The sequence below is a fragment of the Lactuca serriola genome, chromosome 2, assembly GCF_051521515.1.
Source record: "Lactuca serriola cultivar US96UC23 chromosome 2, Lser_US96UC23_V15, whole genome shotgun sequence".
NCBI classification, from domain to species: domain Eukaryota; kingdom Viridiplantae; phylum Streptophyta; class Magnoliopsida; order Asterales; family Asteraceae; genus Lactuca; species Lactuca serriola.
The window spans coordinates 90,335,688-90,350,781 of record NC_136409.1 but is presented as its reverse complement, the minus strand read 5'-3'; positions in this window follow the sequence as shown (position 1 = coordinate 90,350,781).

Sequence of the window (15,094 nt, the reverse complement as noted above, 5' to 3'; positions counted from 1 at the left end):
ACTTTTTCAAGTTAGATACGTGGAATGTAGAATGTACGTTGCGAAGTGTGTCGGGTAGATCAAGTTTGTAAGCTACGGGGCCGACTCTGGCAAGAATCTCGAAAGGCCCTATGTACCTCGGATTAAGCTTCCCACGCTTGCCGAAGCGTATCAAGCCTTTCCAGGGTGAGACTTTGAGAAGGACTCGGTCTCCCACCTGAAATTCCAAAGGTTTTCTTCGTGTATCGGCGTAGCTCTTCTGTCGGTCTCTAGAGGCTTTCAATCGTTCACGGATTTGAACGATCTTCTCTGTCGTTTCCCGAATGATTTCCGGACCAGTAAGAGTACTGTCGGAAGCTTGCCCTCTCGCTAATTGGGTATCACCAACCTCAGCCCAGCACAGAGGGGATCTGCACTTGCGGCCGTAGAGAGCTTCGAATGGAGCAGCCTTGATGCTGGTGTGATAACTGTTATTATAGGAAAATTCGACAAGGGGTAAATGAGTATCCCATGCCTTCCCAAAATCAATCACACAGGCTCGCAACATATCTTCCAATGTTTGAATGGTCCTCTCACTCTGTCCGTCGGTCTGTGGATGGTAGGCTGTGCTCATGTCCAGCCTTGTTCCTAGGGAATGTTGTAGGGATTGCCAAAATCTGGAAGTGAACCTACTATCTCTATCGGAGATAATGGAAATAGGTACACCATGCAACCGTACAATTTCCCTAATGTATGTTCTCGTAAGTTTCTCCATCTTGTCGGATTCTTTGATAGGCAGGAAGTGTGCAGACTTGGTCAATCTATCAACGATGACCCATATGGTGTCAAGTCCACCCGTTGTCTTGGGTAACTTGGTTATGAAATCCATAGTGATCCGCTCCCACTTCCATTCTGGAATCTCTGGTTGTTGCAGTAAACCAGAGGGCTTCTGGTACTCGACCTTAACCTTCGCGCAAGTAAGGCATTTACTCACGAAGGTAGCAATCTCTGCTTTCATATTAGGCCACCAGTATAGCTTTTTCAGATCCAGATACATCTTATCTGAACCTGGGTGGACGGAATACCGAGTGTTGTGAGCCTCGGTCATGACCAAGTCTCGGAAACCACCATGTTTCGGTGTCCAGATCCGGTTCATGAAATATAAAGCTCCGTCACCCTTGGCTTCGAAGTTCTTGTCCATTCCCCTAAGGGATTCACTCAACACATTTTTAGGTTTCATGGCCTCTAGTTGAGCCGCCTGAATTTGTTCAGTCAAGTGTGAATGGATGGTTATTGATAATGACTTGACCTTGCGACCAGAATATTCCTTCCGACTTAGGGCGTCTGCTACTACGTTGGCTTTACCCGGATGATAACGAATATCGCATTCGTAATCACTGAGTAGCTCAACCCACCGTCGTTGTCTCATGTTGAGCTCCTTCTGACCGAAAACGTGTTGTAAACTCTTGTGGTCGGTAAAGATAGTGCTCTTCGTTCCATACAAGTAATGTCTCCAGATCTTCAGAGCAAACATACTGCTCCTAGCTCAAGATCGTGGGTCGTGTAGTTAACCTCGTGTGTCTTCAACTGTCTCGAGGCGTAGGCGATGACCTTACCTCGCTGCATCAGAACACATCCGAGTCCTTGATTGGATGCATCGCAATAGACTACAAACTCTTCTATTCCTTCCGGAAGGGATAGTATTGGTGCGGTGCACAAGGCTCGTTTGAGCGTTTGGAACGCTCTTTCTTGCTTCTCTTCCCAGTCAAAGGCCACGCCTTCCTGGGTCAGGGTTGTAAGAGGCTTCGCTATTCGCGAGAAGTTCTGAATGAACCTGCGATAGTAGCTAGCGAGACCTAGAAATTGACGAATTTCTGTAGGCGTCTTTGGTGCTGACCAGTTCTCAATGGCTTTTATTTTGGATGGGTCCACGTGGATTCCCTCTTCGCTTACCACGTGTCCTAAGAATTCGACTCTTCGGATCCAAAATTCACACTTCGAGAACTTCGCATAAAGTTTCTCTTTTCGTAATGTCTCTAGTACTTGTCGCAGATGATCACTATGCTCTTTCTTACTTCGGGAGTAGATCAGGATGTCGTCAATGAAAACGATGACGAACTGATCTAAGTAAGGTCGGCATACTCTATTCATCAGATCCATGAAGACTGCAGGCGCATTGGTCAATCCGAATGGCATCACCACGAACTCGTAGTGTCCGTAACGAGTTCGGAAGGCTGTCTTCGGCACATCCTCCTCGAGCACTCGTAACTGGTGATATCCGGATCTCAGATCAATCTTGGAAAAATAGCTCGCCCCTTGCAGTTGGTCGAATAGATCATCTATGCGCGGCAGAGGGTAACGATTTTTGATCGTCAATTTGTTGAGTTCTCTGTAGTCAATACACATACGGAATGATCCGTCTTTCTTCTTAACGAACAAGATCGGTGCTCCCCCAAGGTGAGAAACTTGGTCTTATAAAGCCCTTGCTGAGCAGTTCGTTAAGTTGACCAGAGAGTTCTTGCATCTCGGCTGGTGCTAAACGGTAGGGCGACTTGGCTACTGGGGTAGCTCCTGGGACTAAGTCGATTCTGAACTCGACTTGTCGTTGCGGAGGTAACCCGGGTAACTCTTCTGGAAAAATGTCGGGGAAGTCGCTCACTACTGGGAGATCCTTTAGTTCTTTCGTTTCTAGGTTCGTGTCGACGACGTGAGCAAGAAATGCGTGGTATTCTTTGCGCAGATATTTCTGAGCCTGAATACTAGAAATAATGCGAAGACTCGCACCAGGTTTGTCGCCGTAGACTATAAGAGTTTCGTTAGACGGGAGGTTTAGTCGGACTGCTTTCTCGTAGCACATGATGTCGGCGCGATGAAGACTTAACCAATCCATGCCGATAATAACGTCGAAACTTTTTATCGAGACCGGCATAAGGTCAATTGGGAATGAATGGTTATCTAAGGTTAGAAGACAACCTAAGTATATGCTATTAGTACTTTTAGTTTTCCCATTGGCCATTTCTACTGTGAACTGTTCATTAAGTGCGTGTGGTTGTTGCTTAAGCATGCGAGCAAATTTGTGGTTTACGAAGCTTCGCTCCGCTCCACTATCGAACAGAATGCATGCATAGGAGTTATCAAGGAGGAACGTACCAGTCACCACTGTGGGGTCAACAACTGCTTCCCCGTGGCCTATTGCTAGTACCCTCCCTGCTCCTCCAGTATTCCTCGCTTTAGGGCAGTCCCTTTTAAAGTGGCCTGGCTCGCCACATCCATAGCAAGTTGGGCTCGCGCCTGAGCCAGGAACTTGGGAGATCGGTTGCGCCGGGAACCTACAGAATCGGACAGTGTGTCCTTTTCTGTGGCAGTTGTCACACTGCATCTCACGGCAGGCGCCGTTATGGTGGAAGCTGCATTTATTGCACTTCGGCAAACTTCCCGAGTATTGCTTCCCCGGAGCAGTAACAGCAGTAGGGGCTACCGCAGCATGTATTGCTACGATTTGCTGTTTCTTTGAAGCTCGCTGCTTCTTCTTCTCATCCCAGAACTTCCGCTTGTTGCCAGCGGGTTTAGAGGGTTCTGGGATGGCTAGGGTGGGTGTAGTTGCAGGGGTCTTGACTCCATGGTCAATAAGTCTTTGTGCCAATCGCTTGGCACTGTCGAAAGTAGCAGGGTTGGATGCTAAGACGTTCCCCTGGTACGGAGGCACTAGCCCCCATACATACCGCTCAATCTTTTTCCCTTCAGTGGGAACCAGGTTGGGGCATAGGGCCACCAGTTCGCTAAAGCGGGCAGTGTAAGCGATCACGTTGGTGCCCTTCATTGTTAGATTCCAGAGTTCATGTTCCAACTTCTGGACTTCGCCCCTAGGGCAGTACTCCTCAGTCATGAGGTCCTTCATTGTTGCCCAGCCCATGTCGTTAGCCATGACGAGAGTTAGGGCTTTGACGTGGCCGTTCCACCACGTTAGGGCTTTATCCTCAAAGGTGCACGCGGCATATTTCACCTTGAATGCTGCAGGGCACGAACAGATTTCGAAGACTGATTCAGTCTTCTCGAACCATTGCGAGAGAGCAATGACTCCGCCGGTGCCATAGAAAGGCTTCGGCTTGCAGTTTGTAAAATCCTTGTAAGAGCACTCCCTCGAGCGCACAGGGATTTCAACTGGGATAGATTCAACAGGGGTTCCACCTCTGCTAGCATCCGATGAGTGATACTGAGCCATGGCAGTTGCCACTGTTGCAGCTACGGCAGCATTCAGGGCTGCAGTATCGATGACTGCAGGTGGTGGAGGCGGCGGAGGTACAGGATTATTCCTATTCCGAGGAGATTTGCGAGGAGGCATCCTTCAGCTATAAGTTTATAAAGACAAGAAGGATGATAAGAATCAATTTGGTAAGCAACGTGAGAGTGACCCATGGACTAACTAACCATAGTCCAACAGTTTGAATGAGTGTTTGAAATCACAATAAGAAATATTAGTAGGAATACACAAGTGTACAAATTTTTCCCACAGATTATATAGATTTCAATAGTACGGGTATTACTGATGTAATAAGTTCAAGGAAAAATCGACCTAACAGTAGGTCTTACATCATACCATAAGGACAATACTGACAGTCCTAGATTCCTAATTAGAGTACCTAAAGTTAGGAATATTTTACAGACAAGTGCTACTTAAAGCACATAAGTTCAAGGCTATCCCTAAATCAAAAGACAGAGATGTACTAGACATCATCTAATGGCGATGGGAATTCCTCGGGCGATTCCTGAGGTCGGATACTTGGCGAAATACCTCTTGAAGGTGTCGGTCCTGAGCTCTTTGACGAGTTCGAAGTTCTAAGACTTCAGCACGGGAGGCAGCCAGCTGTTGTTGCAAGGTTTCGTTGGTTCTCCGGGTCCGTTCCATGTCTTCTTCAAGACGGCGAATGCGGACTGTATTGACGCCTGAATTGGCATCAATCTCCATGACCCGGTCGATGGCTGCTCGACCTTGCTCGACATTACGAGTTATTCTGCGGATGATCACCGGCAGAGCTCTGTCAGCAGGGCCACCATCGCTGATGTTGTAAAAGGTTCGGTCCCCAAAATATGGTAAGGGCTGACCCTGCTCATCACTCCAGCGATTCAGATTGTTTGCCCACATGGGGGTAGGCCCTGGAAACGCTGGTCGAGGGTTGTTGTTCGGGGCTTGACCTACAAGCGGTAGGTTGTTGACTTCAGGCTTGGAGTCGGATCCATCCGAAAAGCCTTCTGCGAGGTGATCATCCAGAGGGATTGGATGGTCATCTTCGGGCTCTTCATCGATCCACCCGGCATTGCCTTCATTGGGAAAGTACGGGTCGCCATGATGGAATCCAGCCATTTAGATCTACGCGAGAAGAGAGGTATAAGAATATAGTATACGTGTAACTAGTAGCACAAAATACTCCTATAGTATTTTAAGTTCTAAGTTCTACTGATCCTCTTGTGGTATTGTTGGTAAGTTTTTAGACTTGTTAACATATCACAACCATTCTAGGGCATATGCTAATCACTCCTAGGACCAGCATAGTTGATCAGGCTATGCCATTCCCAGGACTGGCCATACATCCTCGAGCTTACCTGTGATATTCAACTATCGTAATACTTTTGTTCTTGTCATTGTGACACTGATTTTAGTATGAATGTAGACTAGTATACTTAATTAAATATTTTATTATTTAAAGTATAGACTCTTGGTCAGAGTGTTTTAGTCCCTTTTGGGTTTATAGATTAGTATATCTTTTATGGGTTGATATACTTGATTCACTATAAACAGTGCTCTGATACCAATCTGTCACACCCCAAAACCAAGAACGGCGGAAACGTTCCGGGGCGGAGGACGTCATGTACAGTATCACAACACAGTAAATGTAAATAAGCAAACAACATCATCCATTGCATTAAATATATAATTTTAATACAAGTGTTCTGTACAGTTATAGACACCAAAAATAATGAAACACAAAATAAAATGAGATGAGTCTTGAATGCCCACCTTCTTCTCAAAAGCTGCCCTCGGTACCTGTCTACTGATGACCTGAGAATACAAGTTATTTTGAAAGAGTTTATCAGCATTAAGCTGGTGAGTTCATAAGTATTTTAGTGTCCATGTTTCTTGTAAAAACGTTTGAACCTGTCTCAATGTATAAGTTTGTGAAAATGTAAGTAAATGTTTGAAAGTGTTTGCAAAAGTTTGAATCACTCAGAAAATCCTATATTTTCTATAAAAGTAACCTTCTACCAAGGCTAGACTGTTTTGTAAACTTGTCTGTTGTAAAGTGTGTGATTACCCAAATATAACTATCATTTGTTAAGAATATAGTTTGTACATTAATGCTTAAGTGAGGTTATCACTAAAATATGTAATGGGTAAATCATTGTAGTACTGTAGCTTTGTATATTAAGACTATTGCTGTACTAAATACTACTACCTTAAACCGGATTTATATTAAGGTATATTGTGATTAATTGCACCATGCTATCGACTGATAATCAACGACATAATGAACGGTCGTAATAAGAAATGACGTTTGGCACCCGCAGACCTGCAGGTCCGGCTATAGCTAGCAGCAAGGTGTAGGATAGTCAATCCAGTATAGATCTATACGCAAACTCACGCTCTCCCTCCAAGAGAATTCTGGCTACAACTCAGGCCATGACATTTAAGGCATGCCCGATACAGTGGATCACAATTGTTAAGTATTCACGTATATGTATCGTTCCTCGTATATCTGTATATGTATTGTTTCTAGTATATCTGTATATGTATTGTTTCTAGTATATCTGTATATGTATTGTTTCTAGTATATCTGTATATGTATTGTTTCTAGTATATCTGTATATGTATTGTTTCTAGTATTTCTGTATATGTATGATCCTGCGTTACCCCGATGGTAACCAGCTAATGATGTACTGAAGAGTATGAATATGGAAGTACCTTTATGTCTATACATGTATATATGATATATAAGTAATATGGAAACGACCTTCGGATGGTCACCCGAAATCCCACCAGACCACATCCAAATCGAGGAAAAGGAAATAGGGCGAATGGCCTTCCTAAGCCCTTTAAACATTATTTATATATCTATACATATATGGGCATGCAATTGGATATATAAAAGCATAAATAAGTTTTCATAAAACATTTGAAGCAGTAATATAATTTCAAGAGAGGATCGACTTGATGTCGATCTATAAAACATTTTGAAGGCATAAGTTGATAAAACAGTTTAAGTATAAGAAGCATTTGTTGAATCACAGTCTATAAATAAGTTTGGATAGTAAAACAGTTTGTAAAACATTTCAATAGTAACGCAATTTGAAAAACAGTTTGAACAGTGGTAAAAATCGTTATTTTCCTAGTTATTAATCACATGTGATTAAATGCAATCACATGTGATTGAATCAATAACTATATGTATTTGACTTGTATTCCCCCCCATAAAGTATTTAAAACACTTAAAATCATTTCAAAGGTTGATTCAAGGGGTATGAACTCACTTGTGGTGAGTCGTGTGAATTGCAGTGTCGGCTACCGTGCTAGGTGACAAACGGAGACTGGTTTACACGCACGAGCCTAGTTATCATATAATAAACATATATATAACTAATTAGACATATAATAACTTAAATAAATAAGTTAAGACACTTAGAAAACATTTAAACACTTTTGTGAGTGTATAGGGTTCAAATGGTTGCATCTAAGTTGCTACGGGACAAGGCAAAAGGGTTTGAAACATCAAAGGGCCTTGTATAGGAGTTCACCATCCAACAAACCCCACACCTTGGAGTTTACGGCCGTAAACTCATAGGTTTATGGCCGTGAACTCCTCAAATGGTGTTTTTGGGTGTTTTGTGGTGTTGTCTAGCATCTAGAACACTCCATTCTAGTCCCAAAGGTGCAAGGTAAATAGTCTAAAGGCTTAAGGGTTGCTTGGAATGATTTTTGTCCCACAAAATGGGGTTTACGGCCCAAGAGGAGTTCTTGGCCGTAAACTCCTAAAAATTTATGGCTTTTATGGGCTTTTGGTGTTCTAATCAAGCACATGTACTAGTAGTTAAAGTCCTTAAGCATTTGGGGAAAGTTTTAGGGCATTTAAGCCCTTGAAAAGGGGTTTACGGCCCAAGGGAGTTCCTTGGCCGTAAACTCCTAGAACTTATGTTTCTTGGTTGCTTTTTGATCCATAAATGTCATACCCTATCTCCTAAACAAGTCTTTTAGCAAGGAATTGGGACTAGGAAGCCATAATGTTCCATTTTGGAGTTTACTCCCCAAGAACGATCTTGGGCGGTAAACTCCCGGATCTTGACATCTAGACATGTAATTTGTGTTAACAAGCATTAAACAAGTATTGAAACACATATAGAAAAGTAGACTCACAATCTGGGATGAAAACCCGAAGATCTGTCAGAGAGAATATGGCTTTTCTCTATTTGGAATTGTGAATAATGAATTTATTTAATTCAGAAAACTATTTATAGTCCTGGAATATTTTGGCAGAAAATATTTTCATCCCTGATGTTGGACTGTAACAGTATGAAACTTGAAATGCCCAAGTTTCACAAAACCAGGAGTATCCACTCTCCTGATATCATCTAAAACATAACCCTAATGTACACAAACTTGTTCGGAAAAGCTTGAAAATCACAGAAACTGAACTAGCTTCTGATGAATAGATGATGTTCGTACAATGGAAATTTCGGGTTGTCACACGTTGTTTAATTATTGATTTCCACAGTAGAAGTCTATGCAATTTAGCAAATTTTTCATGAGTATTGTTTAATTCATGAGTTCCATAATAGAAGTAGTCTATGCGATTTAGCAATGCTTTGATGAAAATTGTTTAATTCTTGACTTCTACAATAGAAGTCTATGCTATTTACCAAAGCTTTGATGAGTATTGTTTAATTCTTAAGTTCCAGAATAGAAGTCGATATCATTTAGCAAAACTTGGATGAGCATTGCTTAATTCTGTAGATCCACAATAGAAGTAATCTATGAAATTTACCAATGCTTTAATGAGCATTGTTTTATTCTTGATTTCTAAAATTGAAGTCTATGCAATTTAGCAAAACTTTGATGAGCATTGTTAAATTCTTGAGTTCCACTATAGAAGTCTACACAATTTAGCAAAGCTTTAAAAAGAATTGTTTAGTTCTTGAGTTCCACAATAGAAGTATTCTATGCAATTTAACAAATCTTTTATGAGCACTGTTTAATTCTTGAGTTCCACAATAGAAGTCTATGTAATTTAGCAAAGCTTTGATAAGCGTTGTTTAATTCTGGAGTTTAACAATAGAAGTCTATGCAATTTAGCAAAGCATTGATGAGAATTTTTTTAATTTTAGAGTTCCATAATAGAAGTAGTCTATGCAATTTAGCAAAGATTTGATGAGCATTTTTTGATTCTTGAATACTACAATAGATATCTAAGCAATTTAGCAAAGCGTTGATGAGTATTGTTTAATTCTTGTGTTTCGCAATAGAAGTCGACACAATTTAGCAAAGCTTTGATGAGCGTTGCTTAGTTCTTGAATTCCACAGTATATATAATCTATGAAATTTACCAAAGCTTTGACGACCATTGTTTAATTCTTCATATCCACATTTGAAGTGTATCCAATTTAGCAAAGCTTTGATGGGTATTGTTTAATTCTTGAGTTCCACAATAGAAGTCTATACAATTTAGCAAAGCTTTGATAAGAATTGTTTAATTCTTGAGTTCCACAATAGAAGTATTCTATGAAATTAAGCAAAGCTTTGATGAGCACTGTTTAATTCTTGAGTTCCACAATAGTAGTTTATACAGTTTAAGCAAAGGTTTGATGAGCAATGTTTAATTCGTGAGTTCCAAAATAGAATTCTACGCAATTTAGCAAACTTTGATGAACATTGGTTAATTTTTGGGTTCCACAATAGAAGTCTATGTAATTTAAGCAAAGGTTGGATGAGGATTGTTCAATTCTTGAGTTCCACAATAGAAATATATGCAATTTAGAAAAGCTTTGACGAACATTGCTTTGTTCTCAAGTTTCACAATAGAAGTCTACGCAATTTAAGCAACGGGTTGATGAACATTGTTTAATTCACGAGATCCACAATAGAAGTCTATGCTATTGAAGCAGAGGTTTGATGAGCAATGTTTAATTCGTCAGTTCCACAATAGAAGTCTATGGAATTTAGAAAAGCTTTGATGAGCGTTGTTTAATTCTTGAGTTCCACAATAGAAGTCGATCAAATTTAACAAAGCTTTTATGAACGCTGTTTAATTATTGATTTCCACAATAGAAGTCTATGCTATTTAGCAAATCTTTCATGAGTATTGTTTAATTCATGAGTTCCATAATAGAAGTAGTCTATGCAATTTAGCAATGCTTTGATGAAAATTGTTTAATTCTTGACTTCTAGAATAGAAGTCTGTGCTATTTAGCAAAGCTTTGATGAGTATTGTTTAATTCTTAAGTTCCAGAATAGAAGTCAATATCATTTAGCAAAACTTGGATGAGCATTGCTTAATTCTGTAGATCCACAATAGAAGTAATCTATGAAATTTACCAATGCTTTAATGAGCATTGTTTTATTCTTGATTTCTAAAATTGAAGTCTTTGCAATTTAGCAAAACTTTGATGAGCATTGTTAAATTCTTGAGTTCCACTATAGAAGTCTACACAATTTAGCAAAGCTTTAAAAAGAATTGTTTAGTTCTTAAGTTCCACAATAGAAGTATTCTATGCAATTTAACAAATCTTTTATGAGCACTGTTTAATTCTTAAGTTCCACAATAGAAGTCTATGTAATTTAGCAAAGCTTTGATAAGCGTTGTTTAATTCTGGAGTTTAACAACAGAAGTCTATGCAATTTAGCAAAGCATTGATGAGAATTTTTTTAATTTTAAAGTTCCATAATAGAAGTAGTCTATGCAATTTAGCAAAGATTTGATGAGCATTTTTTGATTCTTGAATACTACAATAGATATCTAAGCAATTTAGCAAAGCGTTGATGAGTATTGTTTAATTCTTGTGTTTCGCAATAGAAGTCGACGCAATTTAGCAAAGCTTTGATGAGCGTTGCTTAGTTCTTGAATTCCACAGTATATATAATCTATGAAATTTACCAAAGCTTTGACGACCATTGTTTAATTCTTCATATCCACATTTGAAGTGTATCCAATTTAGCAAAGCTTTGATGGGTATTGTTTAATTCTTGAGTTCCACAATAGAAGTCTATACAATTTAGCAAAGCTTTGATAAGAATTGTTTAATTTTTGAGTTCCACAATAGAAGTATTCTGTGCAGTTAAGCAAAGCTTTGATGAGCACTGTTTAATTCTTGAGTTCCACAATATAAGTCTATGCAGTTTAAGCAAAGGTTTGATGAGCAATGTTTAATTCGTGAGTTCCAAAATAGAAGTCTATGCAATTTAGCAAACTTTGATGAACATTGGTTAATTTTTGAGTTCCACAATAGAAGTCTATGTAATTTAAGCAAAGGTTGGATGAGGATTGTTTAATTCTTGAGTTCCACAATAGAAGTATATGCAATTTAGAAAAGCTTTGATGAACATTGCTTTGTTCTCAAGTTTCACAATAGAAGTCTATGCAATTTAAGCAACGGGTTGATGAACATTGTTTAATTCATGAGATCCACAATAGAAGTCTATGCTATTGAAGCAGAGGTTTGATGAGCAATGTTTAATTCGTCAGTTCGACAATAGAAGTCTATGGAATTTAGAAAAGCTTTGATGAGCGTTGTTTAATTCTTGAGTTCCAAAATAGAAGTCGATCAAATTTAACAAAGCTTTTATGAACGCTGTTTAATTATTGATTTCCACAATAGAAGTCTATGCTATTTAGCAAATCTTTCATGAGTATTGTTTAATTCATGAGTTCCATAATAGAAGTAGTCTATGCAATTTAGCAATGCTTTGATGAAAATTGTTTAATTCTTGACTTCTAGAATAGAAGTCTGTGCTATTTAGCAAAGCTTTGATGAGTATTGTTTAATTCTTAAGTTCCAGAATAGAAGTCAATATCATTTAGCAAAACTTGGATGAGCATTGCTTAATTCTGTAGATCCACAATAGAAGTAATCTATGAAATTTACCAATGCTTTAATGAGCATTGTTTTATTCTTGATTTCTAAAATTGAAGTCTATGCAATTTAGCAAAACTTTGATGAGCATTGTTAAATTCTTGAGTTCCATTGTAGAAGCCTATGCAATTTAGCAAAGCTCTGATAAGAATTGTTTAGTTCTTGAGTTCCACAATAGAAGTATTCTATGCAATTTAACAAAGCTTTTATGAGCACTGTTTAATTCTTGAGTTCCACAACAGAAGTCTATGTAATTTAGCAAAACTTTGATAAGCGTTGTTTAATTCGTGAGTTTAACAATAGAAGTCTATGCAATTTAGCAAAGCATTGATGGGAATTTTTTTTAATTTTAAAGTTCCATAATAGAAGTAGTCTTTGCAATTTAGCAAAGATTTGATGAGCATTTTTTGATTCTTGAATACTACAATAGATATCTAAGCAATTTAGCAAAGCGTTGATGAGTATTGTTTAATTCTTGTGTTTCGCAATAGAAGTCGACGCAATTTAGCAAAGCTTTGATGAGCGTTGCTTAGTTCTTGAATTCCACAGTAGATATAATCTATGAAATTTACCAATGCTTTGACGACCATTGTTTAATTCTTCATATCCACATTTGAAGTGTATCCAATTTAGCAAAGCTTTGATGGGTATTGTTTAATTCTTGAGTTCCACAATAGAAGTCTATACAATTTAGCAAAGCTTTGATAAGAATTGTTTAATTTTTGAGTTCCACAATAAAAGTATTCTATGTAGTTAAGCAAAGCTTTGATGAGCACTGTTTAATTCTTGAGTTCCACAATATAAGTCTATGCAGTTTAATCAAAGGTTTGATAAGCAATGTTTAATTCGTGAGTTCCAAAATAGAAGTCTATGCAATTTAGCAAACTTTGATGAACATTGGTTAATTTTTGAGTTCCACAATAGAAGTCTATGTAATTTAAGCAAAGGTTGGATGAGGGTTGTTTAATTCTTGATTTCCACAATAGAAGTATATGCAATTTAGAAAAGCTTTGATGAACATTGCTTTGTTCTCAAGTTTCACAATAGAAGTCTATGCAATTTAAGCAACGGGTTGATGAACATTGTTTAATTCACGAGATCCACAATAGAAGTCTATGCTATTGAAGCAGAGGTTTGATGAGCAATGTTTAATTCGTCAGTTCCACAATAGAAGTCTATGGAATTTAGAAAAGCTTTGATGAGCGTTGTTTAATTCTTGAGTTCCACAATAGAAGTCGATCAAATTTAACAAAGCTTTTATGAACGCTGTTTAATTATTGATTTCCACAATAGAAGTCTATGCTATTTTGCAAATCTTTCATGAGTATTGTTTAATTCATGAGTTCCATAATAGAAGTAGTCTATGCAATTTAGCAATGCTTTGATGAAAATTGTTTAATTCTTGATTTCTAGAATAGAAGTCTGTGCTATTTAGCAAAGCTTTGATGAGTATTGTTTAATTCCTAAGTTCCAGAATAGAAGTCGATGCCATTTAGCAAAACTTGGATAAGCATTGCTTAATTCTGTAGATCCACAATAGAAGTAATCTATGAAATTTACCAATGCTTTAATGAGCATTGTTTTATTCTTGATTTCTAAAATTGAAGTCTATGCAATTTAGCAAAACTTTGATGAGCATTGTTAAATTCTTGAGTTCCATTATAGAAGTCTATGCAATTTAGCAAACCTCTGATAAGAATTGTTTAGTTCTTGAGTTCCACAATAGAAGTATTCTATGCAATTTAACAAAGCTTTTATGAGCACTGTTTAATTCTTGAGTTCCACAATAGAAGTCTATGTAATTTAGCAAAACTTTGATAAGCGTTGTTTAATTCGTGAGTTTAACAATAGAAGTCTATGCAATTTAGCAAAGCATTGATGAGAATTTTTTTTTAATTTTAAAGTTCCATAATAGAAGTAGTCTTTGCAATTTAGGAAAGATTTGATGAGCATTTTTTTATTCTTGAATACTACAATAGATATCTAAGCAATTTAGCAAAGCGTTGATGAGTATTGTTTAATTCTTATGTTTCGCAATAGAAGTCGACGCAATTTAGCAAAGCTTTGATGAGCGTTGCTTAGTTCTTGAATTCCACAGTAGATATAATCTATGAAATTTACCAATGCTTTGACGACCATTGTTTAATTCTTCATATCCACATTTGAAGTGTATCCAATTTAGCAAAGCTTTGATGGGTATTGTTTAATTCTTGAGTTCCACAATAGAAGTCTATACAATTTAGCAAAGCTTTGATAAGAATTGTTTAATTTTTGAGTTCCACAATAGAAGTATTCTATGCAATTAAGCAAAGCTTTGATGAGCACTGTTTAATTCTTGAGTTCCACAATAGTAGTCTATGCAGTTTAAGCAAAGGTTTGATGAGCAATGTTTAATTCGTGAGTTCCAAAATAGAAGTCTACGCAATTTAGCAAACTTTGATGAACATTGGTTAATTTTTTAGTTCCACAATAGAAGTCTATGTAATTTAAGCAAAGGTTGGATGAGGATTGTTTAATTCTTGAGTGCCACAATAGAAATATATGCAATTTAGAAAAGCTTTGACGAACATTGCTTTGTTCTCAAGTTTCACAATAGAAGTCTACGCAATTTAAGCAACGGGTTGATGAACATTGTTTAATTCACGAGATCCACAATAGAAGTCTATGCTATTGAAGCAGAGGTTTGATGAGCAATGTTTAATTCGTCAGTTCCACAATAGAAGTCTATGGAATTTAGAAAAGCTTTGATGAGCGTTGTTTAATTCTTGAGTTCCACAATAGAAGTCGATCAAATTTAACATAGCTTTTATGAACGTTGTTTAATTATTGATTTCCACAGTAGAAGTCTATGCAATTTAGCAAAATTTTCATGAGTATTGTTTAATTCATGAGTTCCATAATAGAAGTAGTCTATGAAATTTAGCAATGCTTTGATGAAAATTGTTTAATTCTTGACTTCTACAATAGAAGTCTATGCTATTTAGCAAAGATTTGATGAGTATTGTTTAATTCTTAAGTTCCA